Source organism: Panthera leo, chromosome A1, assembly GCF_018350215.1.
Source record: "Panthera leo isolate Ple1 chromosome A1, P.leo_Ple1_pat1.1, whole genome shotgun sequence".
NCBI lineage: Eukaryota > Metazoa > Chordata > Mammalia > Carnivora > Felidae > Panthera > Panthera leo.
Window position 1 is genome coordinate 177,858,859 of NC_056679.1, and position 27,495 is coordinate 177,886,353.

At 35.9% G+C, this 27,495-nt stretch overlaps 1 protein-coding gene across 2 annotated transcripts in view; it reads right to left on the minus strand.

Moving 5' to 3' along the window:
- Window positions 1-27,495, minus strand: part of RANBP17 (RAN binding protein 17) — a 333,558-nt gene that overhangs the window by 172,190 nt on the left and 133,873 nt on the right. The gene's annotated exons all lie outside the window — the stretch shown is intronic.

Genomic DNA, 27,495 nt, shown 5'->3' on the forward strand with positions numbered 1-27,495 from the left:
AAAAGTACAGAGACATAAAGTAGATTATCAGTTGTGTAGGGCTGGGGGCATGGAAGCTTAACGTGACAGCTAAGGAGAGTGGTGTTTCTTTTTAAGTGATGAAAACTATTCTACAATTGATTGTGGTGATAGATGCACAATTCTATGAATGTATTAAAAGCCAAAAGTCAATGAACTGTATACTTCAAATGGGTGAATTCTATGGTATGTGTTATCTTTTTTTTTTACATTTTTAAAATGTTTATTTATTTATTTTGAGAGAGAGAGATGGGGGACGGAAGGGTAGGGAGTGGGGAAATGAATTTACAGTCTGAAAACAAAACAGGACTTGGTCCCATTGTTTTGATTTACTTTTAGCCATATTTCACTTAAGTTGAAATTTTAAAATAATGTGGAAGGTAGCCATGAAATTTTTATACCATAGGAGGGTCATGGGTTTAAAAAGACTGAGAAATACTAGGTCAAAATCCTCTCCTTCCCTGGTTCTCTTGGCAAACTGGTCCTTGAAGATGCAAATTAAGTGTAATTTCTTAAAGCTTTCCCCATCTCCTCCAAGTTGTCCAGCAGCACTTCATGAATTCTTTGGTATTCCAGCGCTAGAAATTCAAGGCCTTGAGTGGTAGTTTTTATACTTTATCCACAGGAAGATATTTAAGTGGTAAGACCGTTAGTTTTTGCAGGTGCCAAAGTAAGAAAAGACTACTGAACTAATAACCTCTGTATTAGATAATCTGATGTTAATTTCTTTAACTTAAAAGAAATGTGACCAATATTTAGTTGATAATAATGTATGAGCATATTCTTATGAAGCTCCTCTCTTAGACTATGGCTCTTCAGTGGTAAACATTGTAATTTATTAGATGGAAATAGAATTTAGGTACGAAGAAGAGATTCTTAGAGATTATTTCACTATGTTACAACCTGCTGAGATTGAAAGTCTTTTTACCTTGGAGTCCCAGACAAGGAACCATAAGAGGATTTATGTTATATTTTCAATAAGGTAGCTTATGCAAATATACTATTATAACTTACAAGGATGAGATAGTTGTATTTTATACACATGGAGATTAAAGTAACAAAAATGAATAAGAAGCAGAGCTGGGACTCAAACCAACAGCTGGTTCTGAAAACTACATAAACTGCCATTTTGCAAAGGAAACGTCTTAAAAAGTGCCTTTACTTAAAGTGATTAAGTATGATTACAGTCACAAAATCTAAGTCCAAACTTAGAGGCATTATGTACTGTCTTTCCTAAAATTCAACAAACTGCAACTAATGATCATACCGTTATTAAATTCAAATTCCTCAAAACCCAGTGGTATATATTTTATTACTTTGCTTCCCAATGAGAAGTTAAAAACTACAGTGGATTTTCAGAGAAGATAAATAATCTGTTCATTTGACGAATCTAGTTTTTAGTTTTTCCTAATATAAGTTCTTTAACCAAACAGCCAGATTTACAAGTAGAAAAAAAGATATGGGTTTTGGTTTTACATTTTGTAAATACATGTCATTTGATTTTAAACAGTCAAAAATAATTTTTTCTGAGGTTTTCCTACCATACTGCAGAAAAGGCAACTTACTACATTGGAAAGAAAGAAACTAGAGCAAGCCATAAATTTAAAATTTTTACCTATTTATTTACTTACTTTTTAATGTTTTTATTTTATTTTTGAGAGAGTGTGCGAGCAGGGGAGGGGCAGAGAGAGAGGGAGACAGAATCCAAAGCGGGCTCTGAGCTGAAGTAAGAGTTCCTGTCACTCCAGACCCTTGCCAATATTTAATTGTCAAATTTTTTGTTTGTGTTTAACAATTCTAACAAGTGTGTAGTGGTACCTCATTATGGCCTTAATTTGCATTCTCAAATAATAAATGATTTTGATTTTTTTCATATCACTATTTGCCATCTATAGATCTTCTTTGGTGAATTACCTTTTCAGATTTGTTGCCCTTGCTTTTTTAATTGTTTGCCTATTTTTTTTAACATATTAGTTTTCTACTGTTGCTGTAATAAGTTGTCACAAGCTTAATGACTTAAAACACAAATTTACCATCTTACAGTTCTGTAAATTCGAAGCACAACACAGGACATGCTAGGCTAAAATCAAGGAGTCAGCAAAGCTACATTCCTTTCTGGATGTTCTAGGGAAAAATTTGTTTCTTTGCCTTTTCTAGATTACAAGAACCATTTGTGATCCTTGGCTCATAATCCTTCCTCCCCTTCCCCATTTTCCCCTACCCCCCATCCCTGCCATTTACAAAACCAGCAACATTGGATTCAGACGTTCCCATACAAGTTTGGTCTAATTTCTTATGCATCATCATTCCATCTTTATTTTATTTTATTTTTTTAACGTTTATTCATTTTTGAGAGACAGAGAGAGAGAGAGAGTGCAAGTAGGGGTGCGGCAGAGAGAGAGGGAGACAAAGAATCCAAAGCAGGCTTCAGGCTCTGAGCTGTCAGCACAGAGCCTGATGCGGGGCTCTAGCTCAGGAACCGTGAGATCATGACCTGAGCCAAAGTCAGATGCTTAACTGACCAAACCACCCAGGCACCCCACACATATTTTCTCCTATGGTTTCTTCTAGAAGTTTTACATTTTAATTTTTTAAGTTTTTTGATTTTAGAGAGAGAGAGCATGAACAAGCAGGTGAAAGGGACAGAGCAGTGAGAGTGAGAGAGAGAGAGAGAGAGAGAGAGAGAGAGAGAGAATCCCAAGCAGCTCCATACTCTGCACAAAGCCCAACACAGGGCTCAATCCCACTACCCTGGGATCATGACCTGAACTGAGATCAAGAGTAGGACGCTCAACCCACTGAGTCTTCCAGGCACCCTTGTATTTTACATTTTATATCTATGATCCATTCTGAATTTATTTTTGTATAAGGTATGAGGTACATGTCAAAGTTCTTTTTGCATATGAATGTCCAATTGTTCTAGCAGAATTTACTGAAAAGACTAACCTTTCTCTATTAAATTTCTTTTTTTTTAACTTCTGCCAAAAATCAGTTGATGATATTTATGTGGGTTAGTTTCTGGGTTCTCTATGTTGTCTCATTAAACTGTGCATTTACCCTTGGCTAGTACCACACTGGCTTGACATCAGTTGCTTCATAGTCTTGAAATTGGGCAGCATTATTCTCAACTTTGTTTTTTGCTTTCATAATTTCATTTTTTTTTGAAATTTAACTCTCCTGGTCCATCTGCATTTCCTCATAAATTTTAGAATCAGCTTATCAATAACTACAAAAAACCCTGTTGGGGTTTTGAACACGATTGCATTGAGTCTAAATGTCACATTGGGGTGAAGTGACACCTTAACAATATTTGGATCAAATGTACTAGTAATTAATAAAATATAAATTAAAAGTAAGATATCTTCAATTATTAGACTTGCAAAGTTTGCAAAGAAGTATAAACATGGAAAAATCATAGAGAAACACTAACGTTTTTGTATACGGTACTGGTGAGGTATAAACTGGTTCAATCTTTACGGAAAGAAAATGACAATCCATACAAACATTTTTTTGCATTTATTCTTTCATTCAGTAATTTTATTTCTAGGAATTATTGGGGATATACTTATAGAACATATATGTATAAGAATGTTTAACACAGAATGTAATATTTTTAAAAAATCTAAGCATGTATACTAAAGACAGATTAACCTGTATGATGCATCCATAAAATGGAATACAACCATTAAAAAGACAGGACTGTATATGTCAATAAAAGTAAAAATCAAGTTCTAATTATGATAGGGACATTCTGAAAAAGAAACTGAATCTCCATATAGGAGAAAGCACGATATTAGCGTTGCTATGTTTAACTCTGGAGGTAGTGGAAGAAAGGAAGTAACAGAAAACTATTTTATTAATTTATTATAATTTGAAGAATTTAACTATCAGGGTAACACATAAATAAACCATTCTAATTTCTTCTACTATTGTTGTTCACTTTTGGATCTTGAAAAATCACCCTCTCTCTGTTTCTGGGCCTTGGCTTTCTCCATCTGTATGAGGAATTATTTACTCACCTGGGTCAGGGTCTATGGAAGGGGCATTGGGAATGGATTTTACCCAACTTTCAAAGTGATCTCTGATCCTAAAACATTTAAGAACGGCTGATCTCTATGACTTTTTCAGTATTTAACACTGTATTTATTAGGCTACCAATAGAAACAAGCAGCAGAGGTAATTTCAAGCAAGAGAATATATTTTGCCTTAAAAGTTTCATGAGAAATACTCAAGAGAAAGGGCTGCTGAATATACTAAAAAAAAAAAAGAAAAAAATGCAATCAGGAGATTTGTTTTCTTTCTGGTTAATTAATCTTGTTGGATCTTCACCTGTAAAATAAGGAGAATGAACTAATCTGATTTCATTTAAAGTCCCCTACAAAAAACAATCTAAGATAGTTTGTCCTATTCAAATCTGGGTTTCAAATAAATAGAATTTGCTTGCTTTGACCTACAGAAGGGTTAAAATTTTTGGTAAAGACACAAAGGAGTAATACCACTTTCAAAGTCAACTTTTAAAAATTTTACCTATCTTAAGTTGCAAGATTTTCCCTTTCTTTTATATTCTTTTTTTTTTTTAAGTTTGTTTATTTGAGAGAGACAGAGACAGTTCAAGTGGGAGAGAGACAAAAAGAGAAGAAGAAAGAGAGAATCCTAAGCAAGCTCTGCGCTGCCCCAATGTGGGGCTCAAACTCACGAAACTGTGAGATCATGATCTGAGCCGCAACCAAGAGTGGAATGCTTAATCAACTGAGCCACCTAGGCACCCCTCTTTTATTTTATATTCCTTACATAATTATCTTTCACATCTTTTTTTTTTAATGTTTATTTTTGAGAGAGAGAGAGAGAAGGAGGAGGGGCAGAGAGAGAGGGGGACACAGAATCCAAGCCAGGCTCCAGTCTCCGAGCTGTCAGCAGAGCCCAACACGGGGCTCACACTCATGAACTGTGAGATCATGACCTGGGCTGAAGTCAGACGCTTAACTGACTGAGCCACCCAGGTGCACCTCTTTCACATCTTTTATAAGGAGATCCAGATCCAGTCTAGTAGACGCTTTTTACTTTTATTAAAAAAATTTTTTTTAATGTTTCTTCATTTTTGAGATACAGAGAGAGACAGAGGGGGAGCGGGGGAGGGGTAGAGAGAGGAGGACACAATCCAAAGCAGGTTCCAGGCTCTGAGCTGTCAGCACAGAGCCAGACGCAGGGCTTGAACTCATGAACAGCGAGATCACGACCTGAGTTGAAGTTGGACGCTTAACCGACTGAGCCACTCAGGCGTTCCTACTTTTATTTTTAAATGTTTATTTATTTTTGGGAGAGAGCGAGCACAAGATGGGGAGGAGTGGAGAGACAGAGACAGAGACACAGAATCCAAAACAGGCTCCAGACTCTGAGCTGTCAGCACAGAGCCCCATATAGGGCTCAAACCCACAAACTGTGAGATCATGACCTGAGCTGAGGTCGACCGCCTGACTGAACGAGCCACCCAGGTGCCCCATGGTAGACCCTTTTAGATGTATAAGCTTCAGCAGCATCATAGAAAATTTACCTATTCTTATCTCTTTTTTCGATCTTACGACTCTATCACTATACTTTTATCAAAATTACTTTGTGCTTGGTTTTATTTCCATTTTCTTCGGTGGCTTTTCATAATTTAACTTACAAGCCCATTCCCCATCCCTGACCCAGACAGAATAAATCATCTCTTCTGTACAACATCTGGTCTTAATGGCACTGTATGTATTGTATGGTATATTTATAACTATTTGAGTGTTTGTCTCATATATTAACCAGAGTTTTCAGAATCTGGTCTGAAATTTTATTCCCTATTTCACTGGTATCTGGAACATGGGACTTGGCAAAATATAGAATGAGTTCAACCAAACTGACCAATGGAACCAAGTAGCTTGAACTGTACCTTTAATGATGTGCTAAGAAACTGAAACATTTCAATAGTAATTCAGAAGCCAGAGAAGATAACAAGGCTAAATAAGTCTGTTTTATAAATAACCAGAAGTTGACTTATTAAAGCTTAGAAAGCTTAGATTCCAGGAAAATATGCTGAATTACAAAGAGCCATCTGGAGAAGCTGAAGAAACATCATCACTTAGAACACTGAAATACTAAATTCAAACATTAATAGAACTTCAGTCTAAGGGAAGACCCCTGGCTTGGTACTGGATCCTAGGAGAGTTTCAAGGAAGATTCCATCTCAAGTTTCTGTGACTATATGAATCATTTCAGCATGATTACACATACAAACTGATTGAACTAATTTTAAGATTGGAGATAATCTTGAAATTTATAAAACTTTTTAGAATATTGAACTGTATAAAAATTTGTCTCATTTTTAAGCAAACACTAGAGAATTTCTTTCTGATTCCAAAGCTTCTACTTTTTTCTAAGTTTTTCCTTGTGGCCATTAATAACTAAATTTGTAATTTAATGAACTTTTAGTATCAATTTATAAGTTGTACTTATATTCCTATTGGATAAACACTTCTATGATTCACACAAAAAATCACCTTGTCCTTTATAGTCACAAGATATTTTTATTATTTTCTGTCCCAATATGTATGCATAATTTCTTAAAAAAATTTTTTTTTAATGTCTATTTATTTTTGAGAGCGAGAGAGACTGAGTGAGTGGGGGAGGGACAGAGAGGGAGACACAGAATCCAAAGCAGGCTGCACTGAACTATCAGTACAGAGACCAATGCAGGGCTTGAACTCATGAACCAAACCGCAAGACCATGACCTGAGCCGAAGCTGGATGCTTAACCGACTGAGCCACCCAGGTGCCCTGTATACATAATTTCCTTAACAGAATGAGCACTCAAATAGAACTTTTAAAGTGTTTATTCAAATGATATATGAAATTTATTGTCAAATTGGTTTCCATACAACACCCAGTGCTCATCCCAACAGGTGTCCTCCTCAATACCCCTCACCCACCCTCCTCTCCCTCCCACCCCCCATCAACCCTCAGTTTGTTCTGTTTTTAAGAGTCTCTTATGTTTTGGCTCCCTCCCTCTCTAACCTTTTTTTTTTTTTCTTCCCCTCCCCATGGTCTTCTGTTAAGTTTCTCAGGATCCACATAAGAGTGAAAACATATGGTATCTGTCTTTCTCTGTATGACTTATTTCACGTAGCATAACACTCTCCAGTTCCATCCACGTTGCTACAAAAGGCCATATTTCATTCTTTCTCATTGCCACATAGCATTCCATTGTGTATATAAACCACAATTTCTTTATCCATTCATCAGTTGATGGACATTTAGGCTCTTTCCATAATTTGACTATTGTTGAGAGTGCTGCTATAAACATTGGGGTACAAATGCCCCTACGTATCAGCACTCCTGTATCCCTTGGGTAAATTCCTAGCAGTGCTATTGCTGGGTTATAGGGTAGATCTATTTTTAATTTTTTGAGGAACCTCCACACTGTTTTCCAGAGCGGCTGCACCAGTTTGCATTCCCAACAACAGTGCAAGAGGGTTCCTGTTTCTCCACATCCTCGCCAGCATCTATAGTCTCCTGATTTGTTCATTTTAACCACTCTGACTCAATGGGGAAAGCTCTCAGGAACACGACAGGGATGTCCACTCTCACTGCTGCTGTTTAACATGGTGTTGGAAGTGCTAGCATCAGCAACAGACAACAAAAGGAAATCAAACGCATCAAAATTGGCAAAGATGAAGTCAAGCTTTCACTTTTTGCAGATGACATGATATTATACATGGAAAACCCGATAGACTCCACCCAAAGTCTGCTAGAGCTCATACATGAATTCAGCAAAGTCACAGGATACAAAATCAATGTACAGAAATCAGTTTCATTCTTATACACTAACAATGAAGCAACAGAAAGACAAATAAAGAAACTGATCCCATTCACAACTGCACCAAGAACCATAAAATACCTAGGAATAAACCTAACCAAAGATGTAAAAGATCTGTATGCTGAAAACTGTAGAAAGCTTATGAAGGAAATTGAAGAAGATATAAAGAAATGGAAAAACATTCCATGCTCATGGGTTGGAAGAATAAATGTTGTTAAAATGTCAATGCTACCCAAAGCTATCTACACATTCATTGCAATCCCAATCAAAATTGCACCAGCATTCTTCTCGAAGCTAAAACAAGCAATCCTAAAATTTGTATGGAACCACAAAAGACCCCAAATAGCCAAAGTAATTTTTAATTTAAATTTTAGTTAACATACAGTGCAATATCGGTTTCAGGAGTAGCATTTAGTGATTCCTCACTTACATACAACATCCAGTGTTCATCACAACAAGTGTCCTCCCTAATATGCCCCCTGTAGTTCTTTTAGTCATTCTCTCTGCCTCTGTACCCAGAAAATCCCATGGTGGTGCAGCAGCATGGAGGCTGGGTGGAAACCTAGAAGTCCTCTCTGACTCGAAGAGCTGCTGTCTTAAGAGGGCAGGGCAAATTCCCATTACTTTTTTCTCCCTTGTTCTCCTGAGCTTGGCTCTGGATTCAGACACAGCTACAGGAATGTGGCAGAGCAGAAAAACGAAAGCCCTTTCAGGCCAGAGAACTATTAAAAAGAAGCCCCAAAGAAGGCTAAAGTACCTAGCATATTGCAAAAAAGGAGGGAGTTCAAAAAGCTATCCCATAAAGTGATATGTGAACACCTGCTCAATGATCACTTGTACATGTGTAGAGGCACCCGGGTGGTTCAGTTGGTTGAACATCTGACTCTTGATTTTGGCTTAGGTCACGATCCCAGGGTCATGGGATCGAAGCCCATGTTGGGCTCTGCACTGAGCGTCGAGCCTGCTTATGATACTCTGTCTTTCTCCTGCTGCCCCTCTCCAGGGCTCATACTCTCTCTCTCAATAAAAAAGAAGAAAGGAAGGGAAAGGGGAAGGGGAAGGGGAAGGGGAAGGGGAAGGGGAAGGGGAAGGGGAAGGGGAAGGGAAGGGAAGGGAAGGGAAGGGAAGGAAAGGGAAGGGAAGGGAAGGAAAGGAAAGGAAAGGAAAGGAAAGGAAAGGAAAGGAAAGGAAAGGAAAAGAAAGGAAAGGGGGAAGGAAGGAAGGAAGGAAAGAGAGGAAGGAAGAAAGAGAGGGGAAGGAAGAAAGAGAGGGGAAGGAAGACAGAGAGGGGGGAAGGAAGAGAAAGGAAGAAAGAGAGAGAGAGAGAAACAAAGAAAGAAAAAAAACATTTTAAATCTGCACATGTTTAAATCTAATACTGCATAGCATACCAAAAGTTTTGAGAACTCTACTGGGCTTGACCACTGACCAAAAGGATAAATATACCATTGGGTAGCATAGACACAGGACAGATCTTTTTTTTTTTTTTTTTTTTTTAAGTATATTTATTTTGAGAGAGAGTGAGTGAGAGAGTGGGGGAGGGGCAGAGAGGGAGAGAGAGAGAATTCCAAGCAGGCTCTGCACTGTCAGCACAGAGCCTGCTGTGGGGCTCTAACTCAAGAACCGTGATATCATGACTTGAGCTGAAACCGAGAGTTGGATGCTTAACCAACTGAACCACCCAGGTGCCCCAACACAGGACAGATCTTAATGGCACTGCAAAGCCTTTGAAAATTAAACTGGCATTGGAACCACAGCCCACAAAAGAAGTGTTAGAAGTCTGTTCTCAATCTAACAAGGTCAAATGTCTTGTTAAAGTAAATGTCTGTTAAAATAAAAAAAAAGTAACACTCTCCTGAGGTTTTAAACAAGACCCAGAATTTTATCACATAATATTCAAAATGTCCAGGATCTAATCTGGAATTGCCTCTCATGTAAAGAGACAGGAACATCTCAAATCTCAAGTGAAAAGAAAATCAGTGACAACAACCCTAAGACGACACAGATGTTGCATTATCCTGACTTCAAGGTAGCTATTACAACGAAACCCCTATCAAGATACAATCCTCAAAGTTTCCCTTTTGCCCCTTTCCTCAGTCCCTACACCAACATCCATAGTGGCAACTACACTGTAATGATCTTTTTCATTGTACATTAATTCTACCTGTTCTAGAACTCCATATGGAATACTTCAGTGGGTATTCTTTGTAAGGCTTCTTTCACTCAGAATATTGCTTTTGGGACCCATTAATACTGTTGTGTTTATAAAAAGTTTTTAGTTTTTGAGTATTTCATTGTATAAATATATAAAAGTTTGTTTATCCATTCTCTATTGATGGATACCTGGACTGTGTCAAGTTTTTGGCTATTATGAGTGAAGCTGTTAAGAGTATTCTTTTATAAGTCTTTTTGTGCATATGTGCTTTCATATTGCTTGGGTAAATACCTAAGGGTAGAACTGTCGGGTCATGAGATAGGTATATGTTAGTTGTATGAGAAGCTACTAGATCTTTTTCCAAAATGGTTGTACCATTTTAAATTCACACCAATATGGTATGAAAGTTTCAACTGTTCCACATTTTAACATTTGGTGTTAACAGTCTTTTCATTTTTGAATTTTGGTAGGTATGGTGGTAACATACTTTGGTTTTAGTTTTCATTTCCCTAGTGACTACTGATGTTGAGCTCTTTTACATGTACTGGTGGATATTTACAGATTTCTGTTTTTACTGTTACGTTGGAAGTGATCTTTATATGTTCTGCATACTGGTTCTTTGTGAAATATATGTTTATGAGTATTTTATCTCCATCTGGTTTGTGTATTCATTTTTTATCAGTGTACTTTAATGAATAAAAGTTTTAGTTAAAAAAATAAATTAGGTATTACAACCATGCTCTAAAAAGTAAGGGAGAATATTCTTAAAATAAAGTGAAAGACAGAGATGCCTGGGTGGCTCAGTAGGTTAAGTGTCTGACTCTTGGTTTTGGCTCAGGTCATGATCTCAGTTTGCGAGTTCAACCCCATGTCGAACTCTGCACTGACAATGCAGAGTCTGCTTGGGATTCTTTCTTTCTCTACCTCTCTTTCTGCCCCTCCCCTGCTCATGCGTGCATGCTCTCTCTCTGTCTCGCTCTTTCTCTCTCTCTCTCTCTTTCTCACTCTCAAAGTAAATAAACTTAAACAAATTTTTTTAATAAATACAAAAATAAACTGAAAGAGATTCTCATTGAAACAACAGAAGACACAAAATATCAAATGGAAAAATTAGAAGTGGAAATTTCCAAGAAATTAAAAATTCATTGATGGGTTCAATAGCAGAATGGAAGTGACTTGCAGAAAGGTTCAGTGAAATGTGAAGACAGATTAAATACAAATTATCCAACTTGAACAGAACAGGAAAAAAATACAATAAGCAGAACCTCAAGGACCTATGGGAAAATAACAAAAGGTCACATAGGCCCCTGTGGCTCACTGGAGTTTAGGAAGAGAAAACAAAGAGTGTGATGCAGAAAAGATACTTTAAGAAACATGGTTGAGTGATGTCACAGAAAATGGTAGGAGTAGACAGCTCCAGGAATTGGTCCCTCCACTGAAACAACTATTGAGCTGTCAAGAACTATCAGATTCAACTATTACAGAAGTCTGGAGTCTAGGTGAATACTTTTAGCATTCAGGGAAGTTTCTGACAAAAGAGAAGCTGGTAACTTTTAGCATTTTGCTCTTTCGACCACATCTACCACATCACATCCCCAGACCTATGGCAGGCAGTCAGGGGACAGAGGTCACATTCCTAGTGCAACTTGCTGTTTTGCTGGTAGGCAATAAGGACCCTGTCTACTAGAAATTGGGATTGTATGTTTGCAATCTGAGGGGCCAGCACAAGTCTAGCCACTATTTCAACCTCTTTAGTTAGAAGCAAATTCTTGGATGGTCTCTGTTGAATGAATTTAGAGGAATGAAACACCTACTTCCCACTTTTTATTTTACTAGATCCAAGTATTCAAGCAAATCTGTCAGGTCACTGGCTGGCCGTGGAGATAACAGAACAGAGACTTCAGTGGCCACACACAAGAAATAGTCTTTGCAAAAATAATTTGAAAAAGTCACTAAACAATTGGAGAACTGCAGCCTTCAACAAGCAACAACAGCCACCTCTGGTGGAGGAAAGAGAATCTGATTTCCAGAGTTAGCACATTACAATATTCACAACGTTCAGTTCTTAATAAAAAAATTACAAAGCATAAAAGAAACAGGAAATGGCCTACTTACAGAAAAACATTAGTTGACAGACACAATCCTGGAGAGAAGTCAATTCATTGGACTTACTAGATAAAGATTTAAAGTAGGTGTCTCAAATATGCTCAAAGAGCTAAAGGAAAGAATGAATAATAATAATAAAAAACCTGAAAGAATCAGAAGAATGCTATGTAAAAAGCAGAACTACTAGTTTAAAAATTATAAATTATAAAAAGAGCCAAATAAAAATTCTGGAGCTGAGAAGTACAATGCTGAAATAAAAAATTCACTAGAGGGGTTGGCTTAACAGCAGATCTAAGAAGAAAAAAAAAAAAGATGTGGTAAAGTTGACGACAAGGCACTGAAAGTACTCAGTATGAGAAGCACAAAGAAAAAGAAGAGAAATCAATAGCACCTAAGGGACATATAAGAAACTGTCACATATATCAACATACATTATAGGAGTCTGAGAAGGAAAAAAAAAAGCAGAAAAAACATTGGCCAAAACAATGGCCAAAAACTTCTAACATTGGATGAAAGACATGAATTCAAATATCCAAAAAGTTCAATGAACTTAAAGCAGGATAAACTAACAGAGAACTACACTAAGACACTTTATAACGAACCTGTCAAAAGACAAAAGGAAACTTGAAAGCAGTAAGACAAAATGACTCGTCACATACAAGGGAGCTTCAATAAGATCAACATATGATTTCTCATCAGGAACCATAGAAGCCAGAGGCAGTGGAAATCATATTTTAAATGCTCAAAAGAAAAAAGGTGCCAACCAAAAATTCTATATCCAGCAAAACTGTCCTTATAAAATGAAGGAGAAGTTAAGACACTCCAGTTTAAAAAAAATAAAAAGCTAAAGAAGTCATAACTACCCTACAAAAAATACTGAAGGAATTCCTTCAGGCTGAAATGAGAAGATATTAGACCGCAACTAAGAGCTCTATGAAGAAATAGAGATGTCTGGTAAAGGTAATTACATAGGCATATAAAAGCTAGTATTATTGTATTTTCAGTTTGTAACTCTTCATTTCCTATACGACTTAAAAAACAATGCCTACAAAAATAATTATAAATCCACAGGAATGGGCACACAGTCTACTGATTTCATATAATCTGTAAAAATAATAGAGTGCAGGAGTCAGAAACAGAGTTCGTGCATGCTATTGAAGTTAACTTGGTATCACTGCAAACTATTATAAATTCAGGAGGCTAACTGTAATCCTCAGGGTAATCACTAAGAAAATAACTAAAAAATTGGCAATAGAAAAAAAATCAAACACACAAGAAGGCAGTATGGGAGGAACTGAGAAACAAAAAAGATAAAAGATATGTAAAAAACAGCAAAATAGCAGAACTAAATCTTTCAGTGTTAGTAATAAATTTAAATGTAAATAGATGAAGCTCATCAATTAAAAAAATTTAGCAGAATAGATTAAAAATGATTCAATTACACACTGCTTATGGAAAATTTGCTTTATACCAAAGACACAAATAGGTTGAAAGTGAAAGGATGGAAAAAGATTATCCATACAAACAATAACTAAAATACAGCTGCAGTGGCTATATTAATATCATACAAAACAGCTTTTAAATAAAAAGTTGTTACAAGAGACAGGAGCAATTGGGTGGCTCAGTCGGTTAAGCATTGGACTCTTGATTTCAGCTCAGGTCATGACTTCATGTTTCGTTAGATGGAGCCTTGCATCAGGCTCTATGCTGAGCATGTAACCCGCTTGGGATTCACTCCCGCTTCTCTCTCTTTGCTCCTCCCCTGCTTGTGTTCTCTCTCTTTCTCACTCTCTCAAAAATAAATAAATATTTTTTTTAAAAGTTGTTACCAGAGACAAAGAAAAACATTATATATTGATTAAAGGGTAAAATCAACAAGAAGTTCACAAACATATATACATAAATGACAACTCTAACATATATGAAGCAAACACTAACAGAATCAAAGCAGAAAATAGTTAATATGCTCAATGGTGAAAGACTGAAAGCATTCTCCCTAAGATCAGGAACAAAACAAGGATGCCCATTTCACCACTGCCATTCAACATGGTACTAGACGTCCTACCTAGAGCAATTAGGTAAGAAAAAAAAATAAAAAGCCATCTAAATTGCAAAGGAAAAAATAAAACTGTATCTATTTACAGATGACATAATTCTATATACAAAAAATCTTCCAAAATCCACAGAACATCTACTAAAGCTAATGAAGGAATTCAGCAAAGTTGCAGGCTACACAATCAACAACAAAAATCAGTTAAGTTTCTATAAATTAGCAATGAACAATGAAAGAAAATAAAGAAAACAATTCTATTTACAATACCATCCCACGGAATAAAACATCTAGGAATCAGTTTAATCAAAGAGGTGAAATATATGTACACTAAAGACAATGATGAAAGAAATTAAAAACCTAATTAAATGGAAAGACATTCCATGCTAATGGATTAGGAGATTTTATATTGTTAAGATGGCAGTACTCCCAAAAATTATCTACAGATTCAAATCTCTATCAAAATCATGGGGCATCTGGATGGCTCAGTCAGTTAAGCGTCCGACTTCGGCTCAGGTCGTGATCTCACGGTTTGTGGGTCTGAGTCCCACATCAGGCTCTGTGCTGACAGTGCAGAGCCTGGAGTCAGTTTCAGATTCTGTTCTCTCTCTCCCTCTCTCTCTCTCTCTCTCTCTCTCTGCTCTCCCTCCATTGCTTGTGCTCTGTCTCTCTCTCTCTCAAAAATAAATAAACATTAAAAAAAATCTTCATTGAAATCCAATTACCTTTATTTTTTTTCAGAAATGGAAAAGATGATCTGTAAAATCATATGGGATCGCAAAGGGCTCTGAATAGCCAGAATAATACTGAAAAAAGCTGGAGGAGTCACACTTTCTGATTTCAAAATTTACTACAAAGCTATAGTAATCAAAATAGCATAGTACTGGCATAAGAGTAGATATATACACTGTCTTAGTCCATTAGGCTTCTATTAAAAAATACTATAGACTGGGTAATTTATAAACAATGGAAAGTCATTTCTCACAGTTCTGGAGGTTGGGAGTCCAGGATTAGAGTGCCAACATGGTTGGTTGAGGGCTCTCTTCCAGACTGCTGTATCTTCATATGGCAGAAGGGGTTAAGGATCTCTCTGCAACCTCTCTGCAGCACTAACCTCATTCATGATGGCTCTACCATCATAACTCAAGTATTTTCCAAAGGCTCCACTTACTAATATCGTCACCTTTGGGAATTAGGATTTCAACATATGAATTCTGGAAGACACAAAATTCACATGATAGCACAGACCAGACTCAGAAATAAACCCCAAATCTACAGAGAGCTGACTTTTGATAAGGGTGCTAAAACCATTCAAGGTAGAAAGAATAGTATCTGCAACAAACGGTACTGAGATCAGTTCCAACCAATGCAAAGGTATGAAACTGGACCCCTTATCTCACACCATATAAAAACTAAGTCAAATGGATCTGCAGGCTAAATATAAGAGCTAAAACTATTAAATTATTAGAAGAAAACATAGGAGTAAATACTTATGACCTCAGATTTGGCAATGTGTTACTAGATTTCACACAAAAGCATGAGCAACAAAAGAACAAATAGAAAAATTGTAAACAACAATATTAAGTTTGTGCTTCAAGGACATCATCAAGAAAGTGAAAAGACAACCCCCAAAAAGGAGAAGATATCTGCAAATCATATATCTGATAAGGGTTTAGTATCAAGACTATATATAAAGAATTCTTACAACTCAGTAAGAAAAGGACAAACAATCCAATTTTTAAAAATGGGCATAAGATTTGAATAGATACTTCCCAAAGGAAATGAAAATACATTCAACATCATTTACCATTAAGGAAATGCAAATCAGAACCACAATGAGATATCACTTCACACACACTATATATATATAGTTACATATTTATATGTAACTACACACACACACACACACACACACACACACACACACACACACAAACAACCAGAGAATAAAAAGTGTTGATGAGAATGTGGAGAAATAGAAAGCCATGTACACTGTTGGTGACAATGTACAATGGTGTAGCCATTGTGGAAAAAAGTTAAACATAGAATTACCATATGACTTGGCAACTCGACTCCTATATACGTACCAAAGAGAAATAAATATGTATGTGCACACAAAAACTTGTAGAAGAATGTTTATAGCAATGTTATTCATAATAGGCAAAAGTGGGAAACCACCCAAATGCCCATCAACTGATGAAGAGATAAACAAAATATGGTATATCCATAAAATGAAATATTATTCAGCCATAAAAAAGAATTAAGTACTGATACATCCTATAACTTGGATGAACTTTGAAAACATTATGCTAAGTGAAAGAGGCCAACCACAAAAGGTCACATCCTGCATGATTCTTTTTTTTTTTTTTTTTAACATTTATTTATTTTTGAGACAGAGATAGACAGAGCATGAACGGGGGAGGGTCACAGAGAGAGGGAGACACAGAATCTGAAACAGGCTCCAGGCTCCGAGATGTCAGCACAGAGCCCGACGCCGGGCTCGAACTCACAGACCGTGAGATCGTGACCTGAGCCGAAGTTGGACACTTAACTGACTGAGCCACCCAGGCGCCCCTGCATGATTCTTTTTATACAAGTCCAGAGACAGAAAGCAAATGAGTGTTATCCCCCAGGGGATGGGAGAGGAGAGAATGGAGATGATTAATTAATGAGTACATTCTTCTGAGGTGATCAAAAATATCTGAAACTACAGAGGTGGTGTTTGAACAACATTGCGATGGCACTAAATGCCACTGAATGGTACACTTAAAAATAGCTAATTGTGTGTCATGCGATTTTTATCTCAAGGAAGGAAGGAAGGAAGGGAATTAAAAAAGAAGGAAGAAAGGGAATAATTACTGATAATTTGTGGAATTTGGCAAAAAACATGAACTACGGATTCCTGAAGAATAAACATAAAGTAATCCATGCCCTACAATTATAACCAAACTGATGAAAACTAAAGGCAAAAAAAAAAAAAAAAAAAAAAAAAAAAAAAAAAAAAAAAAATCTTGAAAGCAGCCAGAGAAAGCCCATAACATAGTGGGGGATAATAATTCAAATGACTGTGGAAACCATGCAGTCAGATGAAAGTAGGATGTTTTTAAAGTGCTGAAAAAACTGTCAGAACTTTCAACCCAGGATTCTATATCCATACAAAAGAATTCCTTCATGAATAAAGGTAAAATAATGACATTCCCACATGATAGAAAACTAAGAATTCGTTGTCAATAGATCCGCTCTGTCAGAAATGTTAAGGGAAGTCTTCAGACAGAAGGGAAATGATATGAGAGAAAACCTTGGAACATTAGGAATGAGAAAAGAAAAACAGAAAGAATACATATCTGGCTAGAGTTATCATTTCTCTCTTAATTTCTATAAAATATGTATGACTCAGAGCAAAAGTTTTAACATTATCTGAGGGGTTTTCAATGTAAATTGATGTAATACATAATGCAACTACAACATAAGGAGTGAAGGATAAAAGGACCTATGTTCCACTTTAAGTGATAAAATATGAATGCTAAATAGATTGTGTTAAGTTAAATATGTATATTACAATTCCTACAGCAACCATGAGAAAAAATTGAAGAGATATGGTCAAAAACTCAATAAGCAAATAAAATGGAGTACTACAAATACTTAAGTAACTAAAAGAAGGCAGGAAAGAAGAAACAAATTAAAAGAGGGCACAAACAGAAACAAGAAAAGGACAGATGTAAGTCCAAATATCAGTAATGATTAAATGCAAATGGCTTAAATATACCTATTAAGAAACAGAGATTGTGAAAATGGATAAAAACACGTGACCAAATGATGCGTTGTGTACCAAAAAACCACATTAAATGTAAAGACACATTTATGTTTAAAGCAAAAGGATAAAAGAAATCCCAAAGAAATATACACAACTATACAATTTGAAAGACTACCTTTATGTCCTGCAATTAAGCAAAAAAGAGTTCTCATATATTACCCATTCAAAGCATGATCCATTAACAAAAAAGTGGCAAATTAGATTTCATCACAATTAAAAACTTTTGCTCTTTACTGGACACTCTTTTAAAACAATTTTTTTTCTAATATTTATTTTTGAGAGAGAGAGAGACAGAGTACAAGTGGGGGAGGGCAGAGAGAGAGGGAGACACAGAATCTGAAACAGGCTCCAGGCTCTGAGCTGTCAGCACAGAGCCCAACGGGGGGCTCAAACTCACGAATTGTGAGATCATGGCCTGAGCCAAAGTCCAATGCTTAACTGACTGAGCCACCCAGGAGCATCTCTTTATTGGACACTCTTAAGAAAAATAAAAGACAAGCTATATAATGAAAGAAAATCTTTGTTAATCATAGATCTAACAAAGGACCTGTATCTAAATCTATAAAGTATATAGATCAAATTGGTGACAACTGACACCTTAATACTGTATTCAACTGCATTAATATTTAATGAATACAACTTTAAAAGTAAGAAATTTTCAGTTACTAGACTTGCAAAGAATACAGAGAATAATGGTGGCAAAGTAAGAATATATACAACAAGTTGGTTCAACATTTTAGAAGGCAAATTTCAATCCATGTAAGTTTCTGTATTTTTTAACCCAACAATTTCATTTCTAGGAGTTACTGAAAAATATATGTGCAGCAAAGATACGCACAAGAATATATACGGCAGCATTAAATGCAATATTTTTTAAAAAAATCTAAGCATCCATGTTGAAGATGGGTTAAACAAAGTACGGAGCAGCCATAAAATTACAAAGCAGACATTAAAAAGGCAGAACTATATATGTGAGTAAGAGCAAAAATCAAGTTCTAGTTACGATGGGGATACGCTGAAGGAAAAAGTAAGTTTCCCTATGGGAAGATCATTTATATTAACTGGGCAAACCAATACTGGTGTTGTTATACTCAGTTTGGGGAAGGGTAGACAGGAAACAAACTACTGACATTATAAAAACATGGATTAATTTCAAAGGCACTATGCTAAGTGAAAGAAGACAATTTCAGAAGGTCAAGTACAATATGACTCCATTTATATAATATTCCGGAAAAAAAGCAAAACTATAGACAGTGAGAACAGATCAGTGGTTGCTAGGGGTAAGGGATGGGAGAAGGTGAGGGAAGTTTGTTTTGTTTTGTTTTTTGATGAAGGAACTATTCCGTATCCTGATTGTAGTAGTGGTTACACGAATCTATACTCGGGTTAAAATTCATAGGACTGTATACCCTCAAAAATTAATAAATGAATTTTACTGTGTGTTAATTTTAAACAGAAGAATGTTTTAGATTGCATATACTTGTGGAGGTTATTTTGCTATTTTCCCAGAAAGACTCTATTAGAATGCTACATTTCTATTTAGTATCAAAGTCGTTGTTCTCATTCATTTCTGCTTCAAAAACAATTAGAATTAATCTATGTGAAAGTGATAAAAAAGCATTGTTGTTTCTGCAATCAACAATGAGTTATTAATATAAATCTTTCTGTTTGAGAATGTAGACAGAGTTCTTCTCTCAGTATATACTAAGGGCGTAAAGAAAATGCTTCTAGCTCATAAAATAAGAACTAATCAAATCTGCTATGTTACACCCTATCTTCAAATGCCAACTAAATACCATCTAAAGATAAACTAATGAGTCACTGGTTTCATCTTCTCCTGAATAAAATTTGTTCATTTTCCTCATACATATAATGATGGTGGTCACTACATTGGATTTTGAGGGTTTTTCATTCTCCATTTACACACAAATTGCCATTCTTTTGATCTAAATTTGTGTTAAACTTTTATCTTCATGTAAACTAGAAATAAGGTTTTTCCCTTGCAGGAGAGAACATTATAAGCATTACAAAACTGTTCAAATTGTTTGTTAAGTTATACATTATAATTAGTTTGGCAGAGCTAATACAAATCACATTTACAGACTAACAATAATAAAATTGAAGTACCAGTTAAATATCCAAAATAATTAAAGGAATCATTTTTAGCCTGGCATAATTAGCTAATTCACTTTACAAGCATTTATTAAAATGAATTCACATGTTATTATTCCATAGGTAGTTACACAATAGTGTTTATACAGGAAAAAATAATGAACCAAACTCTTTGTATCCAGCCCTCCACAATTAAAACGAAGACTCCCCAAGTAATATCAATCTAGGATAGACTAATTAAGTTTGGTTTGATAACCATTCATTTCTTCTATTGCCTCTGAGCAAATTGTTTATTAGAGAAAGTTATTTTACACAAATCAAATCAAACTGGGTAAACCATTATATTTGAGGGAAACTTTAGCCATCAGTCAATTAATCCATCATTTTCTCCAGACACTATTGTTTAACGAGCAGATCATATTATCAACAATTTAGATATCATATGATTCAATTATAACAGTAAATTTATTGACAGTTTCTCTAATACTTTTATTATGAGCAAATTTGGATTTCTCCTTACCTTTGTGAGCAAAGCAAAACCAATTCAGGTATTATAGTCAAATATCAAATAAATATAAAATTCTCTTCAAATTTTTATAAGGGTTTGGTTTATTATTACAAAAGGAAAATAAGCCTTAATGAATTAGCATCGCTAAGATATAATTTTAACATAAAAATAATTACTATTTCTCTAATATGCTAAAATATACTATGTACATGACCATAGAGTTACATTAAAAATTCATTTGAAAAATGGACCTAAGAAAATATTAATTTGTACTCATAAAAAATTAGGAAAAGTTTGTCACTTTAACCTTAATGTTCAAGCCAAGTGAATTTATTTGAGTTGTTAAAACCATAGTGTGGCTCATTAAATTTCTAAAAATACAGATTTCATAGGAGGCATTAAAATAAAAATGTCATATTATTAATATTTACTTACAGACAGCATGAGAAGAAAAATAACTAACACCTCCCAACACCTGCTTGGAAGACCATATTTAAGATCATAATAGAGCAAAAGGACTGCTTTCTAGTTTTTAGTAGAAAATGCATATAAAACTTTGTTAGTTGACCTAAATTAGAAGAAGTCTCAAACAGGGACTTTTTTAATCTAAGGGTTTTAAAATAGATCCTTTCTATATATATTTGTTTCTTTATGATTTTGGCTGTCCAAGTCCAAAACAACTTGTGAATTCTTTAATAGGTTGTCTCTAATTGTTTTACGTTGACCAATTTTACCTGGCCAATCTGAGTTTAAATCCTTCAGAGTTATGGACTATGGCTAAGACTTGTTTTCTACCTCATAAAAGGAAAGTTCTGGTTCTCCCTTGAATGACAGAATGGTAGGTGCTTGGGAGGAGCTCCTGATTTGACCTAATCCAATTCTCTCTCATTGTATACATAAAAAGAACGTGTCTAAGCCCATAACTTAGCTAATTATCAGTACTGATTAGACAAATATGCTAACAATAGCCTGTACATTCAATAAACATATTTCTGTTGAGCAACTCTAGCTGCTGCTGGTAGCCTATGTGATCCAACAGACACCAAGGCAGAGTCATCCAACAGCCCAAAGAATAGCATCTGGCCTATAAATTACAAATTCCTACATATGTACAGTTCTCAAAACGTACTCCTCAGAGGTTTAGGATGCCACAGAGACACGTCAGGGCACCAGAAAGAGAGAGTAAGAAGAGAGCCATGGGAACATCTGGCGTCCTGAAACTCCTGCATCTTCATTTCAGTCCGAGCCATTTGCTTCTGAACAGTTTTTCATTTAAAAAACAGTTGATTGCAAGCAGGTCTGAAACCACTATCCTATGTATATTCCTGGAATCTTCAGAGTACAACATTTTAAGTAAGAAAAAGGTGATTTTAGGGTTTTTATGTAAAGAAGAATACTTCATTTTAACATATTTGCCTTGAAAAGGTTTACTCTTTACAAAGTAATTACAGGAACATCTGCATGAAGATACTGTAGTCAGTTGTTTGATAGAGGGTCGATATTTGCATGGTACAAACTGTTTAAGTACAGGAAAGCAATCCATGGTCAATATGTAACATCAGCTATATCTCTTCTTCTGAAGTCCCATATTCATCTACTTTTGTGCCCATTAAGTACATTCTTATTATTAATTTATTTTAAGCAAATTACTATATCCTCTTGAAATACTGCAGAAAGGACTTTTTGCTACCGTTTTCCCAAACATCTGTAAATATACACTCCCTTCATACAAAGCACAAATTTCAGAGCAGGGGCCTTTCTGTGATTTTGGTTTCCCTGACAAAAAGATGATGTCCCCCTCTAGAGTGGGTTATGACAATCATTAAATGGTTCTTAGAAAACATTTAGCTCTCTGTAATTTTACCTGTTTTTGATTTAGAGTTATAATTAAGAAAAGCAATGCAAAAAGGACAGTAGTTTGAATCTTCTAATCCAAAGATGATTCCAATGCGAGTGCTACTGTAGTAAATAAAATCATTTATGATGTTCCTGATCATCCTCAAGATATTAGCAAAGGGAGAGCTCCTCCTTGATCCAAACAACTCATCAGCATTAATTAATCATCTCCTTCACCACAAATATTTCATTAACACTGAAAACAATAACACTGAAGTATAGCATCTGACTATAATGACGTATTTCAAAAAAATTATTTCAATTGGCATATCCAGGACTTCCTTCAACAAATAAGAACAGATTTTCATATTTTGTCACAAGTTAGATTATGAACAGGGTGGTGGAAGTTAGTCTTCTTTATTTGCTTTGGGAGTTATGTTGCTCTGTGCCCAGTGATGGTCCAAAAAAACCTACGGAACTGTACTATATAAATGAAGCAAATGGGTGATACCAATTACTGAAATGGCTCACTGCTTACTAAATAAATACTACATACTAAAACCCCGAATTTTTATAGTAGCTTTGTAGGGGATAGCTCAAATACCTTCAGATATTGAATATTTACCATTGTTTCAGACCATTGTAAGAAAACCTGAGGCAAGACAAAATGTAGTCAAGGAATTGATGCCATCCAGTGGGAGAATCAAGATATGAATCTAGTTAGCCAGGTCCCCAAATTAAGGATCTTCTTACAAGATCATATTGCCATCCTCAATGAACATAGATTGTGCAGTTAACTCTGCATGAACATTATTAAGTATTTATAATAGGGCTGAAAGTTATATGAGATATGTGTTAAGTCTCATTTCAGGCTTTCAATGTTCTTTTGGTATTATTACTAGGTATAGATCTCCTTACTTTCAAAAACAGTATACTAATGCTCAGAGATGTGACAAAGCTAATTATTTTCTGCTTTATCTAAAATTACTTTAGAGTTAAAGAGTAACTGGAAAAAATTGTTACAAAGAATTCCTTCACTCACATTTCCTTTGTGGTCACAAAGCTTTTAAAAGATGTGGCTAGGACCTAAGGGCACCTGGGTGGCTCAGTTGGTTAAATGGCCGACTTCAGGTTGGGTCATGATCTCACGGTACGGTCTGTGAGTTCCAGCCCTGCATTGGGCTCTGTGCTGACAGCTCAGAGCCTGGAGCCTGCTTTGGATGGTCTCCTCTCTCTCTCTGCCCCTCCCCCGCTTACGCTCTTTCTCCCTCAAAAATAAATAAACATTAAAAAAAATTTTTTTTAAAGCTGTGGCTAGGACCTAAAACAGCTTTCTGACTCCAAGTGACATGGCTCTTTCAACTACACAATCGGTTCAACTACACATGAACCATGGGAGGTACAAGAAACTATAAGATGCTATGATAGGCCACTGCAAATATGCAGACATTTTGCATAGACTATGGTAAGGGATACTAATCACATACTAGAATCCAAAATTACTTATAGTGATTTTCGATACTAAAGAGACTTTTTACAAGGACCACACTAAGAAGCAAAAGTACTGAAGAAGCATCGTTTCCCTATCTGTACTTACCTACAATTCTGGATTTTTATATGGATTTAGCACAGTGCCTGGGACAATAGTAGCCACTAAGTAACTGGTAGCTGCTATTATATAATGGATATTCTGTTCAAATATGTTTTGTGATATGCTATGTTTCAGGCCCTTTGATATACAGGAGGATGCCAGAATTGTAATCACTGCTTCCCTATCACAGGAAGCACATTATATAGACAGAAAGAGCCAGATGTTACTAGGCTTGCTAAGATGCCAGTTATTTTTTTTTATTAAAAAAATTTTTTTTAATTTTATTTATTTTTGAGAGAGAGAGAGAAAGACAGAGCATGAATGGGGGAGGAGCAGAGAGAATCCGAAGCAGGTTCCAGGCTCTGAGCTGTCAGCACAGAGCCTGACGCAGGGCTCAAACCCATGAACAGTGAGGTCATGACCTGAGCTGAAGTCAGACGCTTAACCAACTGAGCCACCCAGGTGCCCATTACGATGGCAGTTATTAACAGTAACTTGTATATGTTGTTCAGGTTGGAGAGGAAAAGCTATCAATTCTTTGACACTATAGGTAGGTACTCATTTGAAGAGCAATAGACAGAATTAGTATCGTTAAGAATAAAAGTTTTATTCCCCCAACATTTTGAGACTTTTCAACATACAGAAAAGTTGAAAGAACTGTACAATGAACAGCCATATATCCATCATCCAGATTTTATAACTAAAATTTGCTGTATTTTGCATTATGACATATCTTGCCATCCTTCTATCCATCCATTAAGCCAACAGTTAGATGGTGCTTTTACGCTGCTGGATTCATAAAAGTTTTTATTTGTTAAATGGGTATGGTCCCTGTGAGATGGACTCCTGAACTTCAAAACTCTGATCAACACTGTGATTGCAAATTTCACGGGAGACAATGCAAAGTACATAGCCAGACATTATCACCCTTTAAAGAGCTTTGGGCATAAATCTGCATTAGAGTCATAATAAAGCAGGCTAGACTATAGGTGGACCGCAAAGTCTCCTACTTAGGCCTAAGGCTCCTTTCAGTCAGACTTACCCCATGAGATTCTACTGCTCAATAGTGACAAGGCTGGGGAAATAAAAATCTAAGAAAACTCACATACAGGATTGGGGGAAGGAGAACTAAGAAGATTTAAGGAGGACTGTCTACATTTCCTCTTAATTCTAGAATACTGGTTCTAGAGCACTAGGTTACAGCCTCTATATAGACTAGTCGGGCTGATGTTGGTATGGGTAAGTGTGAGGGTTTTAAAATATGTCCATACATTCTTTGATATCCCTCTTTTCAAGAGGTGGAGTTTAATGCCACTCCCTTGAGTGTGGGCTGAACTTCATGACTCACTTCCAACCAACAGAATATAGCAGAAATGACAGTGTGTCACTTCCAAGAGGAGGCCATAAAAAGTATAGTGGTTTCCTCCCTGCTCTCTCTTCTTAGATCACTCACTTTGTGGAAGTTAGCTGCCATGTCATAAAGACAATCAAGCAGCCCTCTGGAGAGCCTCCTGTGGCAAGGAAGTAAGGCCTACCGTCAATAACCAGCAAGGAATTGATAAGACCTCCAACCAACAGTCAAATGAGCAAGTCATTCTGCAAGCTGATCCTCCAACCCCAGGCAAGTTTGCAGAGACCGTGGCCCCAGCTGAACATCCTGACTCAACTTCATGAAGATCCTAAGCCACAACCACTCAGCTAAGCTGCTCTCAAATTCCTGTCCCTCAGGAACCATGTGAAATAAAATACGTTTGTTCCTAAATTTGAGGGTGATTTGTTACATAGCAACACAAAACTAATGTACGATGCAACTAAGAAGAACTCCCTTTTCAGCAGCTTCCTCTTCTCTGTCAAAACTTAACTTCTAAACATTTTAGCTTCTTCTCTCTCTTGGTACCTCAGACATCTCTTCAGGTCTTTTTTATACCTCAGTTTTCCCATGTTTGGTTCCTCTGTTCCTCCCTTCTGCCTTAGGAGAAGGCAACTAGTTCTGAAAACTTTTTTCAATAAGGCAACTAGTTCTGAAAACTTTTTTCAATTCAAGGACCTCTTTGACAGAATGAGAGATTCCCCCAACTCTAGGTCTCATTTATTTGCATTTGTAACTCAAATCAATAGAATAGCAGACTTCTCAAGCTTTCATGGACCTATGGCCTGCTTTTGTAGGGGCCATCAAAGGAAAAAATGTTTGTTTTCACTGAGTACTAGAAATAAACTGAAAACCTATCTACATCAGCAGTTAAAGTAAAAACATTTTCCAATTAGAAAGTTCTAAAAATATACAGGAAAGTCCATGGCTTACACTCTGGGACTTTCTGCCATAATTTATCAAAAATAAGAATCTGGAGTCCCACAAAAAGATATACACAGTGAGTGAATATATTAAAAGTATACTTACATAGTTAAAAATTAGGTCATTTCTAGTAAATAAAGAAAGCCATCAGATCATCTGAGTTTGAATGACCTCTCTCCTAGCAAAAAACTCACCAAATAAAAAAAATATTTAATGGTATTGAACTCATTATAAATTTTAAAAATTATTAAGTCATTATTTTAAATTTCCTTTCCTCCCTCTTATTTACTTTGCTGGGCTACAGTACCCTTGCTGTTTTGCAAATGCACCAAACAAGCTCCTGTGTCAGAACCTTTGTATTCAGTTTCTGGGTGGTTTTTTTTTTTTTTTTTTTTTTTTTTTAAACCACAGACACCATCATGGCTTGTTATGGACTTTATTCAGATTTTTGCTAAAATGTCATCTCATTAGAAAGGTCTCCTATAAATATCTTATATAAAACAATCCCACCCAGGGGGCACCTGGGTGGCTCAGTTGAACGTCGACCTCAGCTCAGGGCATGATCTCACAGTTCATGGGTTTGAGGCCCACGTCAGACTCTGTGCTGACAGCTCAGAGCCTGGTGCCTGCTTCAGAATCTGTGCCTCCCTTTCTCTCTGCCCCTCCCACACTCACTCTGTCTCTCTCAAATATAAAATAAACCTTAAAAAGAAACAATCCCACCCAGTACTCCCTATCCCCAATATCCTATTTTATTTTCTTCTTAGCACTTATTGCTTCTTTTTTTGTTATTATTTTTATTTATACTATTTCTCCAACTAGACTATTAAACACAACAACAATTTATTTTATTCTTTTTCTCTCCTGTTCCCCAAAAGATTTTGAGGCAGGTAGCAAGTTTAATACAGCTTCAAATCCTACTTGAAATTATATTAAGTGTAATATGACTCACAAATGATTTTAAACATTCAAAATAATATCTTTATAAAGTCTCTAAACGTAGCTCTATTATTCCTGGCATTTTGCTTCTGCATTGTTCCCTTTGCTTGTTTTTAGCATAGAAAGTGCTCCCAAGAAGTGATGAAATGATTTAAGAGAAAGTCACAAAAATATTCATATGGCTAAAAATGGCTGTGTACTCTGACAATTATGGAATACAGATGGTTAAG